Source organism: Melanerpes formicivorus, unplaced genomic scaffold (assembly GCF_026170545.1).
Source record: "Melanerpes formicivorus ecotype bairdi unplaced genomic scaffold, bMelFor1.0.p_v2 SCAF_59, whole genome shotgun sequence".
Classification (NCBI taxonomy): Eukaryota; Metazoa; Chordata; class Aves; order Piciformes; family Picidae; genus Melanerpes; species Melanerpes formicivorus.
Window position 1 is genome coordinate 978,811 of NW_027142411.1, and position 25,374 is coordinate 1,004,184.

Sequence of the window (25,374 nt, forward strand, 5' to 3'; positions counted from 1 at the left end):
CTCTGAAAAATTTAGTAACAATATTAGTTGGATTTAGATAGTCAGAGTTATGGGACTTTCTTTTCTGATGAATAGATGATGATTCACTGAATAAATTGAAGAGTTCTAGAAATCAACGTAAATGGAAAAGAAAAGCCCCATTGTTCTATCAAATAAAGCTAAAGAAATTAGAGTCAAAAGAAGCAGGCACCTCACTAATGAAAAAACATAAAAAGAAATATACAGCTCAACAGACTCCTGGATGATATGTTTTAAATTCATTTCTTGTTCCTTGGACAAGGTGATAACAGTGTTCCAGTTTAATCCAATAACCTATCTCCAAAATGATCAGTGTTCTTATTTCAAGCCTTGGTTCCTTTCTGCTTTGATTCGACTCATATGGTTCCTACCCTTTGATTCTGTGCTCACCTCTTCTCCATGCAACTTGACCTTTTGCAGCTCTTCTCCCCCCTCCCATTTGCCACACTCCCTTTCTCCTCTCTCTTTCATCTTTCCATACATATTAACTCAGCAGGATTTTTGCTCTAACCTTAATTTTCCTGCATCCCAAAGCTTCACAGCTAAAAGGTTGCTGCTAATCCTCTTTCTATTTCTCTTTCTTTATAGTGTATTTTATTCATCCACTTTCATTTCCAGAAATACTTTGTATACACAGACATTTACTCAGACTTGTGTATTCTCTAGAAAAACCCAGTTTTCTAAGCCATTTTTAATGCATGTTGAGGATCACCAGAGGTGACAAATGTAGCAGCATATATATATATGAAGAAAACTCTTATTTTTAGTACATCATTAAAATGGCATGATATTGAGAAAAAAAAAAATACATCCCATCAATCAGGCAGAGGAAATCACATCTGCTTACCATAGTCGACAAAGAAAGATCCTATCATCCTTCTACAACAGTCTCAAAATCAGTACGCTAAACTCTATTAGGCTAATTCTGCAGATCATCTTGCCTGATTCTGAAGGTTGGTTAGAGGGCAAAGGTGCTTGAAACTATTCTAATGTGGCACAGTTCTAGGACCAAGAAACACTACCCCTTCATGACAACTTTAAGGTAAAAGCCTTGCAGAAGTCTCCTTTGAACCTGCAGGCACTGTGGCTTCCTTCACAGTTGCAGATGGGCTAGGCAGAATAGCTCTTGAGGAAGAAGTCTAGGAAAAAGCGTAGCTAGAGGAGAAGTCAGAGCTTTTTGCACAGATGGCCACCTCCATAGTAAAGAGAACAATCCATGGGAGAGGATTAGCTTTGACCTTTCTCAGATGAAGGGTAGTGCTTGGAGAACACTAGAAAGGATATTTCCACAGTACCAAACAGTCTGAACATTTGCCTGGGTTTTTTTTCAATATACTATTAATGAAGGAAATAAAGCAGAAAAGGTTTTCTCTTCCATGGAAAGTCACACACCTTCCTGGAAATCAAAGAATATTTATTGACCCTAGCATTTATTTTTAAGTTAGGGGTTGGGGTTTGGGCTTTTCTAGTTGAATTTACTAACAATTTTGAAAGTGACAGACATTAACCATCTGCATACAATGTAGAGGCTTGCTTGCTCCAAACTAAAGCCTTCCGTCTGTATACTGCTCTGTACATTCTCTGAGGTCACAAAATTTAGTGGAACAAAATGAATGCAATATGATTTTAATGTTTTTTTTTCCATAGAAGTGTTAGAATATGTTCTAAAGAAATGTGCTCTGTGGAATCCTCAAGCTACTGAAGTGAAAAAGCAAAATTTCCATGGATGGTTCTGCCCCATTCAAACCAGGGATTTCAGCATTTCCTTCAAAGGGGCTTTCTCACTAAATGTTCCGATGTGATGGAAGAGGAGAAATGACTCTCTCTTCCTTTATGAGGAACTATTTATCAGCGGGTGAAAGACTGGGTTCTTGCCTAGTGAAATTCATGCACTCCCTGAAAGGACACTAAGTTGGTAGATGCATAGATGGTGCACTTGCCTGGGGTGGTGTGGGGAGGTGGGATGGAAGGACAAGAGAGGTATTTTGTGAAGGACATTCTGTCAGGCCAGTTTGATTGTAAGTGGGAAGGACAGGGTGTCACTCTGTGAAGCCTGATGCAAAACACCTGCAGAGCACTTTGTCACAGAAGTCAATTTGCCTGCTAGTTTTCAAGGAAAAGCATTTTGAATTAAAGCTATTTGCTTTATCTCTTCCAATCTTTCCACTTCTGCATTTAAGCAGGCGCTTATAAAAACAGAAAGATATCACATGGTGAATTTTCATGTTATCTTAGGAAATAATTCCCCTTTGCTTTATTTGCTCTCTAGTCTTTTTGCCAAAAACTCGTACAGAGTACCTTTCTCAAAGGTTTTGCTGCAGAGGAAGTGATAAATGTCTAATTGCCCATGCCCTCCAAAAGTAGTGGTTCTAATATTAGGGGAAAAAAGAATAGAAAACTCCTTCTGCTGAGCTCCTGTTTCATAAGCTCTCGGTGCTTCTAGGATCAAAGCAATACTGGCAGGAATAATTAACAAAATAACCCCAGATGACACACCCCTCTGCCTAAGAGTATGAGGAATAACCACAGGAAAAACATTTCAACCTTTAGCTTTGTTTCTTTAGGAAAAGATGCTTGTAGTCTCTGGCTTAGGTTGGATAAACGCAACGGCTGCTGAAACATTGTGGTCAGGCTCAACTTTTTTCATCATAACTTATGGTGGAGATGGTCTCACCATGGGAAATCTATCATGAGAGGATGGAGGAAAGTCTTTTGGGGGAGGGAAGAGGAAAGATTGTAGATTTTTTTTTTTAAATGGAATGTTTCCCTACATCATCTTTCTGTAAGGATGGATTCTAATATGTAGATTTCGGTTTCTTTTAGCCAGAAAAAAAATAATCACATCTCCAATAGATTTTTGTTAGGAGCTCTGCAAAAATCTATCTGATGGGCTACATGTATCCAGATCAAGGGGTTTTTCATGTTCTGAGCCTAGTATGCATAAATACATTTAGATTGTACTTCATTTTTTTCAGTAAACAAATGTTAAGCAAGTGTTTGTCATGGGTTTAAAACACTGGGGCACTGAAAGAAAAGTGTGTCTGATATGGCATGGAAATACCTATCCAGAAGCAGGCAGCAGATCTGCTGGAGCAGAAAGGAAAGAATCATGGATGTGTAATGCATTGTGAACACTGCCCTTTATGTAATGCTTAGTATTAATGCAGCACCCAGTCAAAGGTAATGTTTAGAAGTATTCTAATAGATACAGAAATGAACCTGAGCTGGAATATGTTACTAGGAACATTCTGAAGTACCAAAGGTTAGCATTTGGATCAGTGCAGTGACAGCTGGGTTTATATCTAGAAATAGGAGCCAGGGTAAATGATTTAACACAAATGCTAGAAAGCTTGGGAGCTAATGGCCAGATCTTTTCCTGCCTTTTTAGATTATCACTTTACTCCCTTCAGGACACCTTGACCTGCTAAATACAGTAATTTTTTTAATATGTCTAAGAAAAAAAAATACTAACTTTGTAGATACTTTCTCAATGAGATTTAAGAGACTTTTTTCCTTTGTTTTTCTTAGCTCTGGATATTCAAGGCCCCTGTGTGATAGAGATGCAGACTACTAACAACAAACTTTTTTCTCACAAGCTACTATGTATTCTATAAGCTATTATATATATAGTCTTAATGTTATAATATCATAACCCCCCTCTCTTTTCATGCTGTTGGAGTGGTAAAAGCCTATAGGCGTCTGCTTTACATGAATCTGTGTAAGCTCTGAACAAAATCACATGTTAGCTAAAATATGTTTAGGACTCTAACAGTGTTTGTGGGAGGGCAATCTTCTTCTATGTGGTGTTTCAGAATTTGAAAAACTGATCCAGTACAGACAGGGCCAGACCTTGATTGCTTGTCTGCTGTACAAAAGGCTTCAAAATCAGTTTGCCCCTCACAACAATAGGTGGGTGCTGTTAATCTAAAGTCATGAAGACAGTGCCAACACTGGTGCTCACAGAGCAGTGTAAGAGCACAGTGTTTCAGTGGCCTAAAACTTGCTCCTTATTAGAACAACTTAGAGGATCCAAAAGCACCAAGGCTCTGGGAGACTGCTAAAATTGGTACTGTCCTCGATGGCCCTGACAGCAACAGCAAGTGAATGAAGTATGTTGGTGCCACCTCAGACACATTGACCCAATTACACAAAAGCAAGTGGCCTTCAGATGCAGTAGAGGTTCTGTATGCTGTCAGTTACAAATATTTGAAGGGTTATTTTTGCCCTCTTCCTTTTTGAGTCTGCTTTTCTGGGGGGAAAAATTGACCATAAACATATGGTCCAGATTACCAAGCACAGCAGTTGAAGGAATCTTCTGTATTTGACTACTTTAGTGTGGACTCCACCCCTTTCAAGGGCTTTGCTTGAATCAGCATACATCTGCCTTAAAAAGAAAAGATTATGGCATTCTATCAACACTACTGAGCGCACCACAGCACCTGAGGACATTTCTATCAAGTTGGACTGAGACAACGTAAGTGCCTGGATCTGTCGGGCAGTCTTGCTATGCCACCCAAGCCTCCAGGGCATTTCACAGCCATTGTACAAAAAGGATATTTCCATACCTAGCACACTGACAATTATTTTAATTTGTTTAAATTGGCATAGCCCTGTGGACAGCTTATTTAAAAGCTACACACACTACTATGTGTTCATTCCCTGAAGGTATTTTTACTGCAGGCACATTTGGCATTGAATTAATTATCATTCTAAAATGCACTTTTGGAGTCAGCCTAGTTTAGCTGGATGAAAAATCTTTGTGTGGAAGAAACAGTGATTAGAATTTGGGGTCCATAATGGTTTACAAATGCCAACTCATTTAGTCACTTACAGCAAGTCAACCCATTCTCCTGAAATCAACTGAACTGAATCTTTAAATGCTATTAATTGAAATAGATTATAATTGTCTTTAGCATCAGGGAAAGCTCACAGGGCTCTAAAATACATCAACATGTTCCCTCTCTTTATTGCAGAAGGGTTTTTCTTTACATTGTTGTTGGTTTTCTTTTTTAAAGAAATTATTATTTGGGTTTCACTGATGTTTACTTTGAAAAAAAAAAACAAACAACTGGAATCTTATTCTTACTGCAGTCTCTCCTTTCCCAAATTCCTGTTAAAGTACATGGTACCTCACAACCTTAAAACAAAAACAAAGGGCAATAACACCAAAAGTCTCTCCTGTTGGAGAGGAGTCAATGCAAACAGTATGATTTAAAGAGAGAGATTTCCTAATCTTTTGGCCAGGTGGAGTCACATCATTGCTGTGTCAAGCTTAGAATCAGAAGGAAGTCACAACCAGGCAGCCTCCAGAAGGCTGCATGAATCAGGAGGAACTCCATTGCACAGTTTATTTAGGGGACACCAGATGAGGGCTGAAGCAGTTCTAAGCAGTACTTGGATTTTGCTCCTGAATAGCCAAGTGCCTGTCTCTGCTGTTTTGTGTGTGGAACAGGAACTGTCAGATATGGATTAGTTGTATTTGCTTTAATTGCTGTGGAATTGCACATTGAAAGGAAATCCATGCTAACTAGGTTTTTCTGTTCTAGTTCAAGATTCCTGGTTTGACTTTGTAATCTCTGAATAATTGTCTTCAAAATTTATTTCCACAACGCAGCTTCCCACAGAAGCTCTCTATGAAATAGCCTCTGCCGTCTGTGACACTGTGCACGCTGTTACACATGCCCCATCACACTATTTCTGTTCCACTATCAGTACATGACACGATAAGCTATTTTGCGGTTTGGGTACAATTTCACCAGTGTCTTACAGCAGCATTACATTGATATGTAGAGAGTTTAATAATGTAGGACTAGGTTAAGTGTAAAAAAAACCAACCCAACCCCAAAACAAATTAAAAAACCCTCCTAAAGCCTCAGAAGCCTTCTTAGCCACTCAAACATTGATATTTTATAAAGAAAATTTGGCAGATCGCTTGGGCCTTTTTGTGTGATGGATATGGTCAGCTGAGCTTATTGGTCAGGATACAAACTGTAAGCCAACCCATGTGACTTGAGTGTTGGAGTATGTTTGGGGGAGAGTTGTATCTTTTGTTTAGACCTTTGGTGGCTCTTCACGATTAAGACTAGAAGTGAAGAGTGTTTTCTTATCTGATGGCACAGACCTTTTCATCATACCTTAATTTGTCTCCTGAGTCTAAGGCTTCATTCACAGCTAGCATGTTCAATTTAGCCGTGGGCTGAGCCATCTACTTTTTTTAATAACTGCTATCAATTCTACCTAAAATGCCCTCATATGTATCATTATGTTGTGACTTGGCTTTTCCCTTTCAGTTGCTCTTGAAAGTAATCTCCTAGCTGAGGCTTGGGACCTCCGCCTGCCATTGCCCTTCTTAAAAGGCCATCTTTGTTTCACTACAGGTGATGCCTTATAATGAGAATTCACTCATTTTCATACCTGATTTTTTAAAAAACCAAACTAAAACAACAAAAACCCAAGAAAAAAAATCCAACCTAACCCCCAAAGAATTTTCTCATCTTTCTAATTTTCTCATTGGAATAATACCAGATAATTACAGACAGTGAAGATGATGTTAAAGCAGAGAGCTACTTGGCTCTATTTTCTCCTTTTAGTCAAAAATATTACACATTATTATTAAGGCAGAAGAAAAAACCCTGAAGTAAAACAATTAAAATGTAATTTAAAGGAAGCAATACTGTTGAGAGTTAGGAATTGTACCGAGCAGCTCACTGCGCTGTAACTAGCCAAAGTGGGTTCAGTGCCAAAACTTTAATGCACTCCACAGCTTCAAGGAGCCTTACTGCAGCACAGCACTTCCACAACACAATTTGGAAAGTTAAATTAAAAGATTAAGTTGAAGTTTCATGTAGATGGAATACTTTTCACTCTCCTTACATGTATCAGCAGTGGACAGCAGAAATGCAGTTGCAGTTTGAAGCTGCACTTGCAACTTTAGGAACACTTACCTTAAAAGGATTTGGTCATCCTAGAGCTGCCTGTTCAGTGCAGTGAATTTGTTTTACAAGAAATCCTTTCACACAGCCAAGATTGCACTGTGCAGAGGCTGTGAGCTGAGGCAGTGCTATCTTGGACTGATGTCCACACAGCACAGTTATGTTCTTTAATCCCCTTAGTAAATAAATATGAATAGCAGCACCTAATACTTAATTTTGATAACAATATAAGTTCAAGAACACAAGAAGATATGAAATTTCCTAACAGGGAAACAAAAAAAGTTAGCTTAAATCTCTGTGTTAATTTAAAGCAAAAGTAAGAATTCTGCAACTATTGATGCTGGATCTGCTTTGCAACACAAGCACTACTGTACTCTCTTTTGTGCAGCTACCAAGACCACAGCTTTCTTAAAGGCCTTGAAACCACATCTCATCTAGTGTAAAATTCTCCCCTTGCCTGTCATTAGGCAGTGACACAATTTCCCTGTCAAACAGCTCTGAACTTGACTGACCCTCAGACCCTTCAAAGAGTTACCCACAGCTGAAACAGAGCTGCTCAGGATAACCTTGCTGCCATTTGCCACCACAAGGCTCTAAGGGATACTTTGAAAAATGAACTTGGTTAATAGGTGCTCAGGAACTACAGGTGAGTTACAAGTCCCCACATGCAGCATTAACCCAGAATCATCACTGCGCTCTCATGACAAGAAATGATAGGGACTGCTCTAGTTGCCATGGTGAACTCTACTCAAAGATTGCATCTCTTGCTCTCCTTTTCCCCAGGGAGAATGCAGATTCTTGTGGAGTTTTTGTTCCCTTTTTCATTGGGCCTTGCCCCAGCATCAAGCCCAAGCTGCAATGCGCTGGGCTGAACAAAGATTTGGACCTATTTGCTAATTCTAAAAATTCATGAAGATAAATTAGTCTCTTTCTTACCATGTTCCCTCCACCTTAAGAAATGAAGATGAAAAGTGGAGCAATCAGCTAATTAACCCTCTTTTCCAAGCACAAATTGCTGCATTACAATGTGACATTGCACTGCCCTTTTCCTTTTGAGATATTTTCATGGCCTATCAGAGTCTGCTCTATGAAAAGATCCTCTGCATCTGCTCCTGCAACCTGCTAATTACAATACTGTAATTAAATGCACACAGGAGCAATTACCTTCATACATCAGAGTGCCTGACAGGCAGAGAACAACTTTCAGTTTAGACATGCCTAGCTCCATTCTCAGGAAGGTAGAGATGTAGGTTTGGCTCACCTGGTTTGACTCCACTGCCTGAAAATCCTTATTGCTGTCCAAGCTGCAGTTCTGTGAAAAGCGTGAACACTCATCCATGCACACAGATAGGCCAGAGTCTAAGAGTAGCTGGTAAAACCCCAGTGAAGTTACTGGAACTTACACAGATCACAGCAGCCAAAAAGTCTCCAGTGTAGCAGCTCCCCTTGAAACAGGTTGCTTGTTTAACTGCTGTTTCTGGTTCCTGAGTCTCTGCAAAGATACAAAGTCACAGCAATGTTTGGTCTTCCTTGATCTGATTCCCCAATCCTGTTGCAGTTCCAGTGTTCCCAACCTCTTTTTCTCTAGGACAGCAATAGTGCTTAGGGGTTTTGCAAGCAGTACTTCAGCCCCCAAGGAGAGCAGAGTTGAAGACTTGATTTTACTTAGCAAGAAGCATTTCTTTATTTTTTTTGAAGTGTGGGTCCTTTAGTTTTTGATTCAGACTGTGTTTTGGTTTTTTTCTCTACAGTACATTTGGAGTCAATGGCTGAACTAGACTTAAGGTCCACACTTGGAGCATTCAGACCTGTGCTCAGCTGTGGAATCTAGAGTCTAGAGAAAGTTCTGCAAATAGCTTAGCACAGTAAGAAACCACACAAAAGGAAGTCTAGACAGTGAGAGGAACACTACCTTACCATTGCCAGTAGGCACCTGAAGGAAAGCAAGGGGCACTGAGGTGCAATTAGAGGACTTGGCAGTCACCCCCAGACACTACCACATTCTGCTTCTGTATTCTTCCTTCATGGTGTCACATTGTTATCAGGGAGGGGGGGTGGATTTTAAAACTGCTGTGAAATGTCAGTGCCTTTGAAGTATAGACAAAATGCAGACACATCAAAATGCATTTTCCTTTTCTATACCTTTTCTTAAATGAAATATAATAGTCAGCTTTAGGCTACGTGCTGCCATGCATTGCCATTGGGAAGTGAGAAACAACAGCAACAAATCCATCTTTCTTCCTGAAGTACTGCTTGCAGCAGGAGGCAGCACTAATCAAAGACAAACCACAAAGGTTTGTATTTCTTCTGTTCAGTACTAATACCTAGGGGCAAGGTAGAGAACTATTTGATATTGAACAGCCATAGTCCCTACACTCTTTACCCACCAGTTTAATGAAAGCTCAGAAGGTTTATTCTATAAGAATTTAGGAATGGTATTAAATCACACCATTATTTGATGGCATTTCTGCACCAGAGTTGGAAGAGTTTATAACCAATATTACTGATATGCACAAAAGGTGATTTTTGCCCACTGCTGAAACAAAGAATTACACCAATGACTAACTGTCTGCAGGACTGGGACCTAGGATGCTAAGAACAAAATAAGAGGAAACAAACAGCAGGGATGCTATAAGAATGAAGCAGTCTGTGCATAGCATTTCTTGGAAGTATAATTACAGCCCCACTGAAGCATGAATGTAGCCTAACATATTTGCAACCACTGTAATCAGGGCAATCATGCTGCCATTTCATTTTACGTTCACGCGTTCAGTTAAGGCATTAGGACTGCTGTGTAGACTGCTGGAATGATACAGTTAATACTGTCCATTTATTTTGTTCATGCTGATAAATTGTGTTGTTGTTCTGCTCTATTCATACTTCTTTTCTATGACTTCAAGACTAAAGAGGCTCATTTCACAGTAGCAGAAGAATTCTGTTTGTAGAGTAAGAATGGAATGTAAAAACAGATTTTAGAAACCTTTACAGGACCTTTCAGACCTGCTGCTAATTAGCAGTATTGGGACCAAATAAAAATAACAGATGACTCCCTCTTGTAAAATTATCCATTCCAATAGTTATTATTTAGTCACAGTGAAGGGAGTGGCAAAAAGGAAATGGGAAAGACACCAAGAAGTCTAACCTTACTGCCATTTTACCCTTCTCACTTACCGCTTGCTTTCTTTAAGCAGGTGCATTAGCAAAATAAAATAATGGGAAAACGCCTTGAAGGTAGAGAAGGTAATTAAAATAATATGCACAGTTAAGTAAAGCAAGGGGAGGTGAAGGCAATGTGCAAGGTTGAACATCTGCCCTACCACACAGAGCACTTGGAAAGAAGAAACTGATTTAGAAAGGACTGTGGTGCTGAATTTTCATAATAATTATAAAGCTCCTTTCTTCTAGTTCTTTAGTGCAACGTGCATAAACAATAGAACAAAGTAAAATTACACTCAAATGATTTTCCTGCTGATAAGGATGCTGGTGTTGATGTTAGTTTCCATTTATTTAAGTATTTATGAGTGTTGTATTAGCCTAATTTTTAATGGAAACACTTTCTGTGGTTCATCCTAAATCAGGCTATTTAAAGAGCTAGTGGAAAAGGGGTAGAACGAGCGTTTAATGACAATTCTGCACCTTGATGTCTAGCTAAGAATTTAAACAACTATTTAATAAGCAGACTCATAAGAATGAAATCTATATAACAATTAAAATAATAATGCTCTTCTAATCACTTAAGCACCTAGAGTGTACATGGAGGTAATCACATCCATTCTAAATTTATATGCTCTGCATATCCTTATAAGCATTTTGAAAGAAAGTAGTGCAGGAGACAGGTGCCTAAATTAATAAACATTAGGAAATCAGCAAGAGATTTAACTACACTGGTTATTGTTTTCAATTATTAAATAATTAGTTTGAACATCTTTGTACACCTGGTCCCAAATCATGGGATTCAATTACCTTGAATGGCTCTGGGCTGCAATTTGATCACTTAATACTAAATCTGCAAAGAACTGGGCATTAGGAATTATATCTGGTGGAGGACATTGAGATTTCCCCAAAGTTTTGTGGAAAAGTTCACTAATCAGAACATTTTGGTTTGCAGAGTTATGACTATAGTTAATAATGGAAAAGTTTTATTAAGGATTTGTGGTGGTGGTGTTTAAAAGAGAGCTAAAAAGCCAGGTGGTAGGCAAGGGGATGAATAACACCATTTAAGTATTCTCAACAAAGAAGCACTTATTTTTTCAGAACATATATTTGATACAATGATTTAAGAAGTGTCACATGCTCCTCCACCTTTCCTACCTTTTGGTTCTGCAAATTGACCAACTCAGTTCCCTCATTTCTTCAGTTTCAAGAGTACTGAATTTATCTTTCAGTCCAGCTCCAATAGCTGCCTACTGAGAATTACTAATGCAATGCAAACTTCAGAAAAGCTGTATTTGAGTTCAAACCCTCCAATAGGCTCCTAATCAATACAGCTTAGACTATTAGTGACATAACTTTGAAGTCTCTTACCCATTTAAGCAACAAACTGAAACAGCTTGGTATAGAATTTCCTTGATTGGTTATGAACAATTCACTGCGACTATTGATACAGTGTTTGAGGTGGAACTGATAATGCAAGACAAATGGTAGGATTTTGAAACTTTGGCTTAATGCAGAACCAGCAAAACCTTTCATACACTGGTTTAAAATCTGCTCTGCAGGGGCATTTGTATGACTGAAACCTAGAGCTGTTCCACACAGATGACACACGACGTAAGGATTTGAAAATCCATTCCCTCTGCTGTGCCACACAGTGCCTGTCAAGAGTGATAATGATAATAAAAGCAAATTAGAGCTAAAAGGTATTTTCAGACTTCTATTAGTTGCAAATAATGGACCTGCAGGAAAACTTCTGAAAAGTCTTGGGGTCATGCTACCAGTACAGACTTAACAGCAAAAGATCTGCAGCTCTATCCAGTCCACAAGTTCTTGTGAGGTATTTACCACTGGAATGGGCAGAAATTGGGCAAGAGTAAAAGACTAGTTTTAAGTCCTTCCCTGCTCTTCAGTGATGGACAAAGGGTACACAACTATCCAAAGAACACGTGGGTTTTGTAAGGGAAAGCAACAACAAAGCAGCAAGACTACTTGGTACAGTCAGTGCAATAATTGTATTTAATTACTGCATTTGTACATCAGTGCAACATGAATGTTTTTTTAAACAATCACCAATAAGTTCTACTCTCTCACTCTGCCATTATGGTACTAGGAACCAGCTCTCTAAAGTGACCAGGAAGTCAGTGTGTCACCAAGGCTAACCCAATGAATTCTATTGGTATTGTATCTAGGGGTAATACGAAGATACAGGAAGGATAAGTCTCATCTTAGTTTGGAATGCTTTGGGAAAAAAAGTAAAAATCAGAGGATTAATTATTTTCCCTGGTAATTCATGCTCTAACCACTTAATCACTATACCTGGCAGGTAAGGTGGCTTCAAGGCAAATGCATCACGGCTGCAGCCTCACCACGTCCTGTACTCTTCACAATGTCTGAGTGGTCCCTGCTGCTGTCAGATCCTACACTTTGCCTTTCCTCGGGTGGATGCTCTTGCCTACTCAAAGTAAGACATAATAGCTCCTTCCTCCTGGAGAGCAAAAATGACTTACCTGGTGTTACATTTTTAACCTAATACAAAATCTGCAGAACTGTCGATTTTGTCTGCAGGCACTTAATGATTTTAGGTGAGGAAAGTCTGCAAGTCCCTAGAAATAAGCTGCATGGCTGAACCAGATTTTTCACATTAAATATCAGACTGCAAAAATCATCACAGATTATCATTTGTATTTACTATGAGCTCTTCAGCTTTTCTCATATTCCCAGCCTTTTGCCTCTGATGTCCAGTCACCTAAACACAGCCAGCCTCTTCAGGACTCACTGCTTTACAACAACAATGAAGGAAATACTAGGGTTATTTTATATCAACACAATCCTAGTCCTACTTCCCAGCAACACTGGTCATTTAGAGAAGAATAAGTGTACAGGTGAGCACCAGTCACACAGTGGGAATCACAGTACTGATAAAAGTGACACTTTGTATCTGCATAGGCATTAATTAGGATGCAGAATGCAACAGGGTGTTTCCTTCAGTCAGTAGATGCTGGTTTTGCTAGGTCTCAGGTAATTCTACTTGTAAAGAATAAAGGTTAATGTTTTTAAAATGCATTCTTTGGAATCTATTTTGGGAGGGCATTTTGGATTGGAGGCCACATGTGTGCAGAGCCAGATCTGCCTGAGGAGGAATTTGCTGCCAGACAGAAGCACATGGTAGCATGACACTTTCATTGAGATGCAGCCAGACTCAAGGTGGTTCAACTTGGGATTTCTTCCCCTGATGTTTATTTCAAGTTTTCAAAAGTAATTTGCTTGTTTGAGTAAGAATGGAAGAAGGAGGAGGGTTAAAGACTGGTTAAAGCTAGTATCTTCCACCAGGTTAATCCTAGTCCTCTGAGGCTGAAATTAGAGACCCCAAGATGACCTGATTCTGTATAGTATTCTACATGGATCTAACTAAAATGTGCATAAGGAGTTGTCAGAGAAATCCCAAGCCAATCCCACATAAAAAATGTGATAGAAAGATTAAACATTGGTAAGGTTAAGATTAACTACAACTAAAGCCTAGTGATGATCCTTTTTCATTCACAAAGTTTTCATTCTACAGATTATTCCCTTCGTTTCTGTTCTTTTTGTTCCATTGCATTTCGCATACAGTATCACCTTTCGCAATCTCCCAATTGGAGGCCTTCTCCTGTAGTTATAATCCCCTCAAAGGTGCTCTCACAAATGACTCCATCTCTTCAAATGCTTTGCAATACAATGATTGCCTCAAAATAGACAAGCATAACAAAATGATCAGTCAGCTGCACTGCTGTAAGTTTTGCCTCAAACAAGGATCACCTGTGGCAATTTAATGGGACAGGCTGGAATCCTGTCCATTTTCACATGGAAATCCTAAAGTGCAATCTAAATACTATGTAAGTTTACAGTATGTGCAAATCCAGACAGAGAGAATCAAGAAATCAAGATAAGGGTGTAACAAGCAAATTGATTCATTCCTGGAAGTTACAGGTTTGGTTAATGTAGTCCTGCCTTTACTGGGATTAATAAACCAGTTCACTTCTCTTTTCCCATCTGCTATCACAAATTGACTTGCTGTTTTGGTTAGCTACATCAGCAGAATCAAATACAAACCAATTTTCTCAGTGCAAGGAGGGCTGCCCCAGTCAGAGAGTGGGGCTGATACATTAGCATTCTCCACTATCACCTGGCTCCAGCATTTTCCTGAATAAGATTGTGCTTCCTCCATTTCCACAGCAACCCTTCTCATGCCACGTTGACAATGACAGTGAGGAAAGAATAGAGGAGCTTCAGCATTCTCTTTTAATTTTGCTCCACCTGCCTCAAGCTGCACCTTGAGTATAAGAAAAGCAGATTTGGCAAGAGAGTAGTTATGGCAAATACTGGAAACTGCTGGAGGAAGGGACTGTACTGCTGTGTGGTAATGTAGCCTAGAGGTAACAGGCTTGGGAAATTGCATCTAAAGCCAGCAGTGATTCCTTTGGTAATAAGCTGCTGTCAGCACCCACTGGCAGAAAGTGTCAGAACTAATATGCAGAATAGGAACAGCAGTCCCTCTTCTTTGTATACAGACCTGCTGGATGTGTGAGGTTTTCAAAAGATTAAGGGGAAGAATCAAAAGTGTGGGAACCTGTGGTGCCTCCTAGGACTAAAGTAAACTCTTCATGTATCTCTGCACTTGCAAAATAAGGGTAGTGGCTCAAAAAAAAAGCAGTGACCATGGGCTTGAAACGCAGGTAATCTGCAGGAAGCTAGCACAAAACAAAAGGATCGGGGATCGCTCGTCACTCCCTCATGGGGATAAGTCACCTCACCAGGACAAAAGTTCTTTTTGGTGGGATAGAGTAGCTACAGTGGGCATTAACATCCTTGGGAACTCTAGTGTAGCTTCTGACAATAACTTCTTTGAAAAGATTTCCTCACTCTTTGAAGTGTCTGCCTTTCCTGTACAGTAGACAGCTTGCTTTCTGACTACTGTCTTGCCTGTCTGCTTCCCTATGAGCTTCACTGTTGAAACACCCTGTATTATTACAGTCACTCTCTGCACCTGGCTGCAGGAGTGAATCAAAGTGTTGTGGAGACAGCATATCAATTTGGGCTTGTGCCATGGTAATAGTTACTTGACGGTTAAGTGGGATCATTTCAAAGACACTTTTTCTTCCTTTTCCTTATTTCTCTGTGCCCAGATCACTGCTTGAGCTGCCTTCCTCCTAAACACTAAATGCTCACCTTTTGTGACTGTCTAAAATAGAAAACCTCTGCTCATCAAAAGGATAAACTGAAACAGTCACTTATCAGCTGAAAAATTACACACCGGAGTGCTCCAGCACCACTTCCCAGCTGCAGGCTGCAGCCCCTCACCCAGCTGGGACAGCCACAGCTGGGAGTGGCATGCTGCACACTCACATGAGACCATCACCAAGCAGAGGGTGAGCTGATCTCAAAGATGTGAGAATCCAAAGGAAGCAGGCGAGCACAAAGAATCATGTAACCCATTTGAATTGTTGGTACATACAGAATCCTACTGAAAAGGGAAAGATTGGATTATATGTGAGTTGATTCAGGTCAACTAAATTCACATCTAGAAAGATTTCTGTCTACAATAACAGGAATAAATGCCACATAAAACCCAGTCCTGCTCCCATCAGAGACAATGGGAATTAACCACCAACTTCAAAGAGCAACACTCTCCCTGTAGAGTATATTTCATGCTTCTGCAGGCTTGGCTAGATTAGTGCAAATTAAACATTGGGTTAAGTTGCCAGAGCCCAGAAGTGCTCCATTAGGCTCTAGAGGATTTGGCTAATTTTAGTCAAATACTTCCCCATTTTACAGAATACATGCAACATTCATCAGTGGGATAAGCCCACTGAACTCGATAGAATGCCACTAATGAATTTGGCCTTAGAGCTCCACTCTCTGCATTTATGTAGTGCTTAAAATGCATTGCAGGTTTATGCACCTTATCAAATCTTAAGAAGCAAGTGTTTTATATCAGAGCACACAAAATAATTTGTAAACAAGTGCCTTTCACAAGTGCTAAAGGATCTAATCATCAAATCATATCCTGAGTACTCACAAGCCTTTTCTTGCCTGCAGGGCTATCAAGGATAGGGGCTGCCTGCAACATCTCCTTCCAGTACTGCTCACTGTCCTACATCTTGTGAATGGCAAACTGCTCCAGGGAGCTACAAGCTACATTTTTCAATCATCACTGCTTTATGTTAAATACACTTACAAGCAGCCAAGAAGCATCCCCAGAGGGTCTTACTACATACAACAGAGGGATATTAACAGTGTAACAATATACTTCTGCCTTTTTTCCCCCCCGTCTCTTTTCCCGCTCCCCCTCCCCACACACACTCTTATGCCTTTTTTTTTCCCCCACACACCCCCCAAACATGCTTCAGGTATAGCCAGTCAGGGAATGAGAGGTTGGAAGGGACCTCTGGAGATCATCTATCTAGTCCAGGCCCCCTGCCAGAGCAGGTTCACCTACAGCAGGTTACACAAGATGGTGTCCAGATGGGTGTTGAATGACTCCACCACCTCTCTGGGCAGCCTGTTCCAGTGCTTTACCACCCTCAGATTAAGCTCCTTATTAGTGAGGAAGCCTTGAGTTTAGATCCATGGACTGCAGAGACAGTGATGTGAGGTATCTTTTCCAAGTTGTAGGATTTGGGGGCCAGCATGGACAAAGCTTTGCCTGATTTTCAAGCCTCATTTCTTCCCTGGCTGATAACAGCCTCCTGGCTGGCTACACGGAATCTCATCGCTGCTGTGTGCCTCAGTTCCCACACGTATAAGATGGGCCAGAACTGACAATAAAGCATTTTGACATCTGATGGAAAACACTTGAGGATCTCATTACCAAGTATTTGTACAATGTCTGCAACCACTGCCTTTGCAATATCTGTCAGGGCTTTTGGATGTTAATACAGATACAAACATCATGCTAATTAGTCATGTTTTAACTTGTGACTCAGGCACTTACAAAAAGAACAAGTTCAGCTATAGGTAGTACAGAGCAAAAATAATACAGCAACATCCCCTGGGAAAGCAGAAAAGGTCAAGTACAGTGCTGCTCTTCTCTGAAGGAGTAATATGCAGAATTTATGTGCAAAGCTGACCACTCAAGCAGCTAATTGACAGTGTGATGTCTTGCTGCACACATCTTCCGAGGTGCTTTAATTATGCAAAGACATTTTGTTGTCACACAGGTATAAATAATGTTAGCACTCATGTTTGTTTGAAATAAGTGTTATGGAGAATTAATTTTATATTTTTTTTGGGGTTGGCTTTTTTGCATGATGATTCCCCTTTGGGGAGAATTCCATGTTATAAACAACAGAGCACTTCAGCATAGGGTTTTGTGGCTGTTGGGTTTCCCCTCCTCAAATTACTTTTTTAAAAGCTTCTGGCTCTATTCTTGACTGTTGATGCAAAATTGGGTACTTCAGCAAATTGCATGGTTGACAAGGGGGGGTGGGGGGGGAAATGTTGCTTCAAAACAAACTATTATGATTACTGATTTTGTCCCAGAGGACAGGTGTAAAGAATGAATAATCAAAGATGCAATGAAGCATGTAATATTAGCACATGCAACATTACTTGTGCAGCATTGTTTTAAATCCGTTTGCTCACCTTTGCTCTCTGTGATCATCTGCTACCAACAGGGGAAACGTACACAGGAAATCTAAAGACTTGGTCACTTGTGAGGAAAAAAAATTAATAATTTCCTCCTATTCAAAGGAACAGAGGCTGAATAGTGGCAGAAAAATGTACTATTCTTCTCTCACAGTCTTTAAGTGGAGCATTAAAGAGAGATTATAATTTCTACCTGCAGTGCTTGAATTTCTGGCAGCTAGAATTTGGCATTTGTTTTCTGCTATAAAATAAATTTTACATTTAAACTCTGATTATGCTGTAGAACTAGTAGCAAGAAGCTTTTCTCCTTTTCTGCACTCTATATTCGTAATGCTAAGTGCACTCTGAAGGGCCACTGTGAAAAAGGTACTGGCGAAACCTAGTTCTGGAGGCAGCCATTCACTCCTGTGCATTTTGTTCACACAACCCAGTGTTCAAGAAGTAGAACTTTGGAGTTTTAAAGCCAGAAAAGGGAGCAGTAAATGATCAGTTGTACCAAATGCTCTTCAGTCACTTCTTCAAACACAAGTGATGCAGTATTTTATCCCTGGGCTGAAATAGATTCAATTCCCTATTAGGCTAGGGAAAAAAGCCACTAAACAGTACAGCTGTTCTGCTACTTTTGGATATGGCTCTCCTCTAATAGATCATCTTATCTTCAGCCAAGGTACTTGCTCCTATGATGGAGAATTTGTTAGTTTCCATTCAGCAAAGAATATTTCAATTGCTTTTAAAAATTACACTAGTGAGACAGTAAAAACCAGTTGAAAATAATCAAACAGTGGCTGTCAGTTTGATTCCTAATAGACATGAAACTGAAATTCTGTTAATCATCTCTCTCTAAATATGTGCAAAATCAGGTTCCATCACTGAAGTGGAACAGAGTATTTATTATCATGAGTTTCTCAGCGTCTTTTCAGTGCTCAAATAGTACTACAGATCTTTCCACTTAGCTTAACTGGTTTGGAATTACCATCCCTCTGTGAGCCAAGCCCCAGTCTCTTGGATGCAGTGATCAGATCCATTTTCTTGCTAGAAGGATTCTGTTAAGAAACTGCTTTGCTTTACTGCAAAGATCTGCCCATACTGTGCTATGGCTTCTGCTAGACACTGTGGGAAACAGCATTTTTGTATTACAATACTTGAGAATGTAACACAGCCAAGATCATCCTATTAGGGAATTCACTATCTATGGGATTTAGCTTCCTAAATGCTTGGAAAGATTTTAGCTTCAGTATCTCAATGCTTGTGGATTCCTAGTTGTTCTGAACATCTGCATTAAGTGTGCAGGGAAAATAACCACTTGCTGTGGGAGTGACTTGATTTTGTTTTCAGAGTTGCAGACTGACAGAAGGAACACCTATTCAGCTCTGCTGGGCAGAAGTGCTCAGCAGCAAGCTAAATTAGCCCACAACATGTTATTCTACCTAGACTTTCTGACAAGCACAGCAGCTTGCTTTAAGGCTAACATACACAGCCACATAGAGCATTCAAAGGAGAAAGGTAACACTTCTGCACGTTTTCTCCTTACTGGAGTGATTTCTCCTCCAATATATCCAGATGCTGCTCTATGACAGTGTAGATGATAGCACTTTGCTCCATTCCACTGCTTTGTCTCCACAGGTTTACTTTAGCTTTTATAATGAATGAGAATGACAAAGAAATAATAAATAAGACTGCATAGCTAGGGAACATGCAAGACTGATATTGAAAATCACTGTAATAAGTATTTGTAAAAATGTAGTAAGTCAAGTGGATAAATGCAGGGAATTAAATGCCATGGTAAATTTACATAAAACAATGTTTAAAGCAGAGATTGGAATAAATATAACATAGATAAGTAGCAATCCTCTCCCTGCTTAACTAGGCCATTAATAACAATTTTCAAGGGCAGACCACAAAATATCTTTAGAAATGGAGGGTCATATTAGAGACTGGAAAAGACTGGTGTAAGGAAAACAGAGTCTGTCTTTGCCTCCAGCTCTACACCCTATGCACAATGGTTCCTACTGGAAGTCTACTTACTCTAGCAGGCATACTGGTGACACTCATTTACTCCACTTTTTTCTTACAGCTTTTTGACAAACTTTATTTTTTGAAGCCAATATTCACTGTGGAACAGCATAAAACACCTAGCCATTGTATTTTAATTTTTTTGTTAAAGTGTATAGCAGAAAAGGAGGATGAAATAGAAAGAAAAAAATGCTATTCAGTTGGGTCTTTTAAAATTAAACCACTTGCACTTTGTAAAGAAGCTATTGGAGATGACAAACTTGACATTTTTTCTGCCGTGTATAATGCTGCAGAGATAGGTGCTTTACAAAGACAATCATTCCTAAGAGTGTAAAGTGTTATGAGGTTTTCTCTGCTGATCTTCAAGGTGTAAATGACAGGTAACTTAAATACCCTGCCAAGTGCAAAATTTCTTTGCAAAACATCTCAAAGAAAAAAAATGTACAGCTTTCTGTTTTGCATAAGACTTCACAATCTATATTATGCCTAAGCCTCTAACACATATTCTTCTGTTTTCTCTTTACCAGCAGGATTTCTTGTGAGCAGTGCATATGGCTTTAAGTATTAGAAAAACAAATGGTGTCTTGAATAGCAGAATTAAATTCAGAAGTATCTTGCATTGATAGGAAACCACCCCTAAAATATCTTCCTTCAGGCGCTTGTTCTGCTAATTCCTGGATACAGACAAGTATCGATCTAATCCCAAAAGCAACAACTGTCAGCAGAGCGAGGTTGCTGTGACCCATATCCTCTCTCTGTAGCTCTGACAAGATAGAAGAAGAGTTTTCCAGCTGGGAACAGAATTATGCTACTGTTTTCTGACATTCCCTTTGATTTTCTCCTGCCAGCCTAGGTGATCAGTAAGTGATGTATTAATACAAACCACCCAGCTGAAACAGGAGATGAGGGAAGAGAAAGACTGAGTCAGATTGACTTAAATGTGCCTTTTTTTCCCCCCCCTCTTATCTTTGTGGGCATGAATGATGCCTTCATGTTCTCTTCCTGTATAACACTGGGCACACTGACAGACTTCCAGCTTGGCTAAGCAGTGTTTAAACCAGCTTTCCAAAGCAAACAAAGCAGACTGAAGAGTCCTAAGGTGCTGTCATAAGGATATAGTTTGAAAAACAGGACTGTTTGATTAGCCAGCTAAAGTATCCCAAACCTGAAGAGTGAGCCTCTCAGAGTCTCTGAAAGCTTATCTGAATCTGAAAGGAAAAATCTTCCTGGGCAACCTGATCTAGTTGAGGATGCCCCCACTTACTGTAGAGGGGGTTGGACTAGATGACCTTCAGAGGTCTCTTCAAACCCAGACCATTTTATGATTCTATGAAAGTGAGATGAGGAGACAGGAGATTCCATACCATCTAACTTCATGCATCTCATGTAGTTGCAGAGGTGGGACCTTAAGCTTCTTTTGCAGCTAGTGGAAACTCCAGAAGCAGCTGTCCTGGAAGTACAGCTGCACACATTAAGCAGTCTCAGAGACTAACCTAGGTGCTGGCAAGCCAAAACTGAACTGCATAAATACACCTCTTTCCTCAGTGTGCCTTCACAGCAGCACACAGATACCCACTTTTGGATCAAGTCTCTGAAAGTTGTCAGTGTTCTTTGAAGTTTGCCAGCCAGATGGGAGTTCAAACAGAGCCAAGCACTGAACGATATCATCTTGTTTTGGATGTAAGTAGGAGGTGAAAATGAATATTTCACATGGTAACACTTAATCAAACCAAGAACTTGGTCTGTGGACTGTAGCACTGATGGGACATGAGGTCAATAGCACTGTTCTCTAGTAAGGGGTCTGGTATCTTTTCAGAGAAGCTGTAAGATCCAGGCTTTCTTATTATTTTCCAATGCTTCGTTCAATGAGAGGTACTGATTTACAAGGAGGCTTAGGACTTGAGGGAGAGAGATCAATAGCTTTTTAGTAAATACAAAGTGCTGTTTGTGACAGTTCAGAATTTAAAGAGCTCCATGCTGGCCAGCTATCATAGCTAGAGTGAGAGGGGCAAGACTCAATTGTCTTCAAGGATCAGAAACTGATGCAGAATCACTCTTCTTTTAAACCTAATCTTTGGGTGGTAGTGCACCACTGGACAACACATAGAATATAGCAACACTGTTTCATAGTTTCATTCAGGGTTGGAAGGGACCACAAGGATCATCTAGTTCCAACCCCCCTGCCATGGGCAGGGACACCCCACACTAGATCAGGCTGGACAGAGCCTCATCCATCCACTGGACTTTCTGCTGGAGAAGTCACAGCATAACTGAGGTCTGATCAATGAGTTTCTAGGGGTACCAACCAGACTCAGTGTTAGTTAGTTAGATACATGCAGTAAGTTAAGATATGCATGATCAGAGTGAAGCTTCTGGGAAGAAGCTCATTGCCCAAGCAAAACCTCCTTGCCTTTGCATAGCACAGGCAAATTGTGTGTTCAAGTGAAATTTCTGAGATGCATCAGACAGTGTGTGCACATGAATAGACTGTTACAGCCTGGGTGCACAATTGCACAGTTTCTAGATAAAAATCCGTTTCTGCAGCCAGGCTGTATACTTCAATTATGCACTAAATCAGTCTGATGCTCTTCTGAAGTACATGACCTACTTTACAAGTACATAGCACTAGATAGCAAATGCATGGTAGTTCAGCACACCTTGGATTAAGTGAATCAAACCATACATTTGATTTACGAATGACTTGCAGAAATGCTCTACCACATTCCTATTATGACTACTGTGTTATAAGTAGATCTGTTCAAGATGGAGATGATTGGTTCAAAAGGGCTAAATCCTCTCTCAATATATATAGAATTCATATTCCTCACAGAAATGAAAAAAAAAAAATAAAAAAGAACAGTTGTTTTTTTCCCCCCCCCACACACTTCGTGGGTAAAGAAAGGGAAATTACTTAAAATGGATTGATTTAATTAACAAGTGCAACATCTTTCTTAAAAGAATCTGAGCAGCATCTTCAAGTAGCTTGCAGTTCACTGAAAAGGTTTGGCAAATAAAAAATTGAATTGCAGTGATAGAGATTTAAAAGTGAAAAAAGAGAGCTTCTTATAAAAAAAGAGAATTATTTGCACTTGTGCCCACCTGTTTCTTGTGCTCATGTGCTGTACTTTATTTCTGTCTCCTAATTAGGACTATTTATTACTGACTTCTAAGATAGTTATACAAGAGTTTGAATTACAATTCTTGCAATACTTTTATAATAAGGTATCAACACAAATAAAGGATGACTCTTGAGAATCTCTGGAAAACACTGAATGACATCAAATCCTAACGAAATTGGTGGCAGTCATCATGCTTGGGAGAAACTCTCAGCAAGTTCTAGAATCAGCCTGTGTCAGCTCAACTCAGAGAACTGCTAAATACAGTGCACTAGGGACAGCTAATCAAGAAATCATAACTGGGAGATTGGCTGAAAATTCTTGTAAAGTTTGTTACAAAATTATTAGCAGTGAGTGTAGGAATATTTCTCTCTGAAATCCCCTTAGAAACTAACAATTCAGCTACCGAGGATGCAGGAGTGAAAATGACAATCCAAATATTCACCAAATTATGTTACCCGATTTTGGGATGTAACAAAAATAGGCAAGTGTTTCTTCCAAGGTTGCTTTCAAAGCCTTAACATTTTATGTGTGGAAAGCAGGAAGGCAAATACTTAAGTGACATAGATCTATAGGTATCACAGCTATGTGTGCATTGTGGTGCTTCTCAGAGCTGTGCCATTCAAACTGATGGGTAAGGATGATAATTGAGAGTCACACTTTTATCAAGAGCCTTGATACAGGGAGATAGATGGAAATAACATCACCAGATGCAAATATGCAAAGAGAAAAGTTATGAAATACTCTCAGGCCTTTAAAGTTATTTTCCCCTGACTCTGCCTCACGATTCACACCAAAAAGGCATAGATGTACCTTTGGTCTCTACAGGAATCTTGTGGTTGTATTTGTCACACAGATTCCTAGGCTTTCTGATGCAAAATCTGTGCTCCTGGATTACCCAAATCTGACTCAATCTAAGATCATCTAGGGAGGCTCAACAAGTAAAGGCAAGAAGTTAGACACAAAGCATGAACCCTAGCCTGATAAAAACAGAGAGGTGCATCTGAAAACACCACCACATTAAAGGACCTAAGTTAAAATAAATTTTAACAAGCACTCTATATATATATGTACAAGAATAAAGTATTTGTGCTATTTATAATACTATGTATTAAATCCTGTGACTAGTAGCAATTGTCTAGCATCCAGATGAGGACTACATTCCTTAATGCTTATAACATTGCAGATGAAGAAAAGTGTCTAAACTTCATAAAATAAGTAAAGAAACAATAAACAGTGTAGTTTGGGGGATGCTAAAAATTAATATTTTTGTCACTGCTTGTGTTTCTTCAAATTTCTACTTTGGCCCATTTGGCCCATTTCAACATGAGACTTTAATGAGCCATTTTCTATCGGTAATAAGTCATTAGCATCATCCTAATCATTCTCATCTAATTCTCTAAGCACTTTTTCCTCTGGAGTGATTGTAAGACTCATTCCACCAAATGGAAATACTCTCAAATGAATCAGGACAGACTCACCCTACAGCCCTCCAAATAACTCTTGCATCATTTCTTTCTTAATTAGGCTTAACTTGAACAAATATCCCTGTTTATGGAAATGCATGTCCACAATCTAACAGAACAGTCCACAAATTGCTACAGAAGATGCTTATTAGAAGCACAATTCCAATTATTAAAGCAAACAGCTATTTTCTATGTTGTCCTTCAAAGGGAGAGCTAGGGGTATTTACCACCAAGCTTGTTATATGCTCAATAATATTTGCTAACCATTGTCCTTCATTTCCAATATAATCAGCAATCTGCATGTATTAATCCAAACATTAAAAAGCATCACTTTGCAATGAAAGCAATACACAGATTAGCAGAAAAATGCATTTTGGCCAGATGGCAAGTGTGGGAAAGCACTAGGGTTGCTGCTACTCAGCTTTTGTTACCACTTGCATAGTAAGGATTCATAGCAGGCCATGCAGAGTAGGCATCAGCATTCAGAAATGTGAGTCAATCCCACAGAACAGCAAGGATTAAGAAGAATGAGTTAGATTAGAACCTGAAGGGAATCTCAGAACAGCTCCAAGGTAGATTTAGATCTGAAGACAGACTTGGCAAGAGTTCCTTCAGAAAGAGTATCAGGCAGAGGAAGCACAGCAGAACAGCTACTATTATCACATTTTGCACATAACATTCTAGACACATCTATCTATCTTACCTTGTCCTGAGAGTGGTTTCAAGAGCACTGAAGGAGCCAAGGCGTCTCACATATAAGGCCACACCTATCCTCAGCACAGATGTCATGAAACACCAAAACGAGCTTCTTAATGCAAACCTTCTGTGTTCATTGTTTCAATTAGTAACACCTGATGTGCCTTCATTGCACAGTGCAGGCTAGGTGAGGGCTTCATACAGAACTGGTGTCTTCTGCTGAAAAACATTAGCCAGGTGCTCCCTGTTAGCAGTGGATTAAGGGATAAGTGTGACCTTTCACAGTAAAAAACCTATTCCTAATCATGCACAGGTTTTATCCAAGGACAGTCTAATGTGAAAAGCATTCTTGCACAC

General features: G+C 39.6%; 1 long non-coding RNA gene across 1 annotated transcript in view; it reads right to left on the reverse strand.

Annotated features, from left to right (window-relative positions):
- The window catches only part of LOC137452828 (uncharacterized), a 193,718-nt gene extending 185,385 nt beyond the window's left edge, over positions 1 to 8,333 (reverse strand). Inside the window, exon 1 of the long non-coding RNA XR_010990172.1 lies at positions 8,212 to 8,333. This is a non-coding gene — a long non-coding RNA (uncharacterized lncRNA). The remainder of the gene's footprint in view (positions 1 to 8,211) is intronic.
- Positions 8,334 to 25,374: the final 17,041 nt, after the last annotated feature.